Source organism: Natrix helvetica (genome assembly GCF_964273705.1).
Source record: "Natrix helvetica genome assembly, chromosome: 1".
NCBI classification, from domain to species: Eukaryota; Metazoa; Chordata; class Lepidosauria; order Squamata; family Natricidae; genus Natrix; species Natrix helvetica.
Window position 1 is genome coordinate 1,762,052 of NC_138548.1, and position 4,758 is coordinate 1,766,809.

Sequence of the window (4,758 nt, forward strand, 5' to 3'; positions counted from 1 at the left end):
GGCGTCAAACTCTCTTTATGCGCTTCCAAAGTTTTTCTACTGAGCACAACACATGTGCAGTGTGTGTGCGTGCGTGCATGCGTGTCTGTATGCAGCAGGAAACAAGACCTGTGTAACTTCCCGAGGGCCAAAGAGAGAGGTTGTCGTAATTGTGGTCCGCTTGTGGGAAGAGGCCTCTGGAGCCAATCCCATCCAATGGGGCTCCTCTCTTTTCTTTCTCTTTTAATTCCACATCGACCGGAGGGAGGAGAAGGCGGACGGCTGGGATTGAAGCCTTTTCAAAGAGGATTTCCAACCTTGGCAACTTTTAAGAGCTGTGGATTTCAACTCCCAGGACTCCCCAGCCATCGCAGGGAATTCTGGGAGTTGAAGTCTCCAGGCGTCTTAAAGTTGCCAAGGTTCTACAACCCTGACTTACAGCCATCGCCAATGTTACCGCCACCTGCCAATCACCCCGTGCCATCAATCACCTGAGCCCAGGACCAGATCTTCACTGCCTTCCTGAAAGCCAGTAAGGTTGAGCCACCGTCTCTCAAGGGAATGCCTGTTCCATAAGCCACAGCAGGGAAAGCACCCTTGCCCATCCTCCAGGACCCCCCCATGACACCACCCCCACCCCTCAACATAAGACAGTTTATTTAGTTACCGTCCAAAGTTACAACGTCCCTGGGGTGTGTGTGACTTATGGCCATTTCTCAAACTTACGACCGTTGCAGCGTGCCTTACAGTCACATCATGAAAGTTCAGGTGCAATTGGTTCCGTATTTATGACGGTCACAATGTCCCGGAGGGGTGGGCATGTCATGCGATCCCCCTTGGCGAGCCCATTCAACAGGGGAAGCCAGATTCACCAGCGTGTCACTAACCAAACAGGTGATTCCCTTAATGACGGTGGGCAAGAAAGTTCACACGATGGGCCAAACTTCCATAGCCAACGTCTCCTTTGGGCTGCGTTGTGGTCGTAAGTTGAAAAGTACCTTTAGGTGCAATTGGGAGGAGACCCAGGTAGGGGGGCTTCCTCCCCTCCCCCCCCAAAATGGCCGTCTTTTGCCTGAAATCAGTCCAGAATGGGGAGGGTACCAGGAACCTCCCTCAATTGAGTCCAGGGAAAGGAGACCACCAGGAAACTCCAGAGCTACAAATAGATCAGGAAGAGGGCTCCCCCAGCCCCAGCACCCGAGCCCATCGGAAGTGGAAGGACCCTTCCCAGTCTCAGAAACAGCCCAAATGGCAGGCTGCCAGCTCAGCCCAGAGCGGAGGCAGTGACAGCAGCCTTCCTTCTGGGCTCCTCTGCCTCCGGTCACTTAAACACCAAGTCACTATGTTAACTGCAGTGATTCACTTAATGACGGTAGGCAAGGAAGGTTGTACAATAGGGCAAAACTCCAACGTCTCTTTTACCAAGATGAACTCCCAGCTCAGTTGCAGTCATAAGTCGGAGACTGCCTGCAGGGGCAATTGCGAGGGGACTGAGGCATGGGTTTCTCCCCCCACCAACCTACAAAGTATAGCCCCCCTCCCCCTAACTGTCCCCCACAAGATTGGCCTTCCCATGCCTGAAATCATCCCAGGGAGAGGGGGGGGGGCAGGAAGCTCCCTCGGGGAAACGGAGTCCAGGGAAAGGAGACCACCAGGAAACTCCAGGGCTGCAGGTAGGTGGGGAAGAGGATTCCCCCAGCCGCACCACTCTACCGCTGAGCGGGCTCCAAGGATCCACCCCAAGCCCACCGGAAGCGGAAAGACCAAGACCCATTTCAGAGCTCCCCTCCGAGGGCGGGGCTGTCTGCTCACCCAGGCTGGCAGGGAGACTTTCCTTCCAGGCTCCTCTACGCCGGGCCTTTCGCTGTCACTTCAATCACCAAGTCACTAACTTAACTGCGGTGATTCACTTAACGACCGTGGGGATGGGGACAAAACTCCCTTCACCAACGTCTCCTTTGGCAAGATACATTTCGGGCTCCGTTGGGGTCGTAAGTCGAGGAGGACCAATTGGGGGAGGACTAAGGCAGAGGAGTTTCTCTACCCCCCTTCTCCCCTCCCCCAAATTGCCCTTCCTGTGTCTGAAATCAGCCCAGAAAGGGGGAGGGGGGTCCCAGAAACCTCCCTAGGGGAAATGGAGTCCAGGGAAAGGAGGCCACGAGGAAACTCCAGGGCTGCAAGTAAATCGGGAACAGGCTTCCCCCTCTCTCCACCCCCGCACCCCCGACTCTACCTGCATGAGCCCATCGGAGGCGGACGGGCCGAGGCGCCCCCTCCCCATCTCAGACCTCCCTTCCCTCTTCACACCCGAGGACCGGGCTGCCTGCTCACCCCAGGCCGGCAGGAAGACTTTCCTTCCGGGCCCCTCCGCCGCAGGAGCCGGGCCTTCCGCGGTGCCGCCGTGTCGTCCCCGGGCGGGCCGCCCCCCCAAGCCCGCCAGGCCTCCATGGGCTCCCCCTCCCCCCCCTCCGGCCTCGAAACCTTCCTAGTCGCTTCCTGCTGCTCCTGTCACTCAAGCCTCCCTCGCCCCGCCCCTCCTCACCTGCGCCCCGCCCCTTCCGCCGCCGCCCCGGCCTTCTGCTCAGCGCCGCGGCCGTGCCCGGCGGCCCATCTTCTCCGGCCGGCGCTGGAGAAGAGCCGCGGGAGGGAGGCCTCTCGCCGGCCGCCTCCTTCCACCGCTTCTGTCAGCCGCGTCTCCTTGCGCACCTGACGGGGGGAAAGCCGGACCCCGCCCCTTTTCTCTCCGCCTCCCCCCCGCGCGAGCAGCCAATCGCCTCCTACAGCGTAGGGAACGAGCCAATCCGCGGCGTCCGGGGCGAAGAAGCGCCCGCCCCTGAAACGAGAGGGAGAAAAGAGGGGAAGCTCGCGCATGCGCGCTTCTCCCCGTCCTGGGCTGCGCGTGCTCTAACGGCCTGTGTTGTTTTCTTACCCCCCCCACTCCGGGTCGGCTTTTCCGCCACTGGCGGGAGAGGGACGAAGGAAGCCACGCCCCTTTGTCATTGGTTTCTCCGGGGCTTGCTGGGGAATTCTGGGAGTTGAAGTCCAGACCTCTTAAAGCTGCAGAACTGGAGAAATGCAACCCTGAATCGCAAAGCGGGCTTAACAGAGTTGGAAGGGACCTTTTAGGTCATCTAGTCCATCCCCCCTGCCCAAGCAGGAAGCCCTCCCTCTACCTATTGCTTCCCTGTAAAACTCTCATTCCTGCAGCTCGCTGTGAATGTCACTCGCACCGGGCAGCGGTCTCCATGAAAGCCAGTTAGTCCTTGAGTTATGACCACAGTGGAGCCTGCCCCTTTGTTGTGATGGTGGCAAAGTGGGCTGGTCACACGACTGACTCGATTTATTGACCTCTTTTACGGCGGTCGTGAAGTGAACCCCCACCACCGTTCAGCAAGACAATAGTTTGCCTGGGCGTTCTGGTTTGGCCGAAAACCAGAAATGTCCCGTTTTCAACGAAGCGGTTGTAAAACAAACATATGACCACGGGATGTTGTAAAGGGCATACAAAGGCGGCCTAGGTGCCATCTTGCCAAAGTGCAGGTGTGCGTGTGTGTGTGTGTGTCTTCCTCCCAACTGTCAGAACTTCAAATCTTTCTATTTGGTGGTCAAGATGGTCAATGATGAATATTTCAGGAGGCTGTGAGTTCAATCCTAGGTAGAGGCAGGTATTTCTCTCTCTGCGCACAATGAGAATGTATCTGCTGAACAAAACTCTCCTTGGTGACAGGAAGGGCATCTGGCCAGGAAACACTCATATTCACTTGCCCAGACTCCACTCCACAAGGGATTATAAGGTTGTTAAAAGATGATGATATGTGTGTGTGTGTTTGTGTGTGTGTGTGTGTGTGTGTGTATGTATATAGAATCTGTTTGTTATGTACACTTTTGACAGCAGGCAACAGAATTTCATTTTTTGTGACAATAAATCAATAAATAAAATAAATGACAATGACAATAAAGGTGATCTATCTGCCTGCCTATCGTCTGTCCATCCGTCTTGTCCATATCAGGGGTGTCAAACTCGCGATGACACCTCGTCACGTGATGTATTGCAACTGTTTTTCCCCTTTGCTAAAACGGGGGGGGGGACGGGGGGGCATGTGAAGCATCCGCAGCAAAGCTGGCTGGAGAAATCTGGGAGTTGAAATCCACAAGTCTTAAAGTTGCCAAGTTTGAAGGCCTGATTTAGGGGGAGGGGTTTATTTAGGACATGATAGGAACCAGAGAGCAAATGGTGGCCCAAGCCATGTAAATCCTAGTTACTCCACTGACTGCCCTCCCATGGACACCCTCAGCTCCACAGAGCGTCAGGCAGCAGCGTCCAAACTGACGCCCCCCCCCCCCCCCCCGCCCTCACACCTTCCCATGGGTGCCCTGGAAGGGAACGGACTGAGACTCCGGGGGCCCACCAACTGCAACAGGTGCCTTAACATAGCATGCCAACTGAAAACAAACTACACCACGCAGGGATGGCAGGTGCCAGTCCGCTTCCTACAACATACCGAGGCATAATGTGGTTTATTTATTGTTTAATCTGCCGGCGCTAAGCACAGTTTAGGCTTCTACAGAAACAGAACGTCGTTGTCGTCCGTCCGTCCGTCCGTCCCCCGCTCATTGAAAACCGAAAGGAAAAAAGGCTTGGATGAGATTTCCTCCCCCCCCCCAGGAATCTAGTCTGCTTTTCTCCTCCTCCCACCCACCCACCCACCCCAGCTGAAAGTTGACCCAGGCGCAAGGACCTCTTACTCAGGGGAAAACAAAACAACGGGCACACACAGA

General features: G+C 56.0%; 1 protein-coding gene across 3 annotated transcripts in view; it reads right to left on the bottom strand.

Annotated features, from left to right (window-relative positions):
• The window catches only part of MARCHF2 (membrane associated ring-CH-type finger 2), a 79,142-nt gene that overhangs the window by 18,908 nt on the left and 55,476 nt on the right, over positions 1 to 4,758 (bottom strand). The window contains exon 1 of one of the 3 annotated variants that reach the window (XM_081936422.1): positions 2,522 to 2,715. The exons of 1 other annotated variant lie outside the window; for it this stretch is intronic. The gene's annotated coding sequence lies outside the window, so the exon portion shown is untranslated. Of the gene's footprint in view, positions 1 to 2,310; positions 2,470 to 2,521; positions 2,716 to 4,758 lie in introns of those variants that run through there. One more of the 3 variants, XM_081936423.1, reaches the window with a different exon arrangement.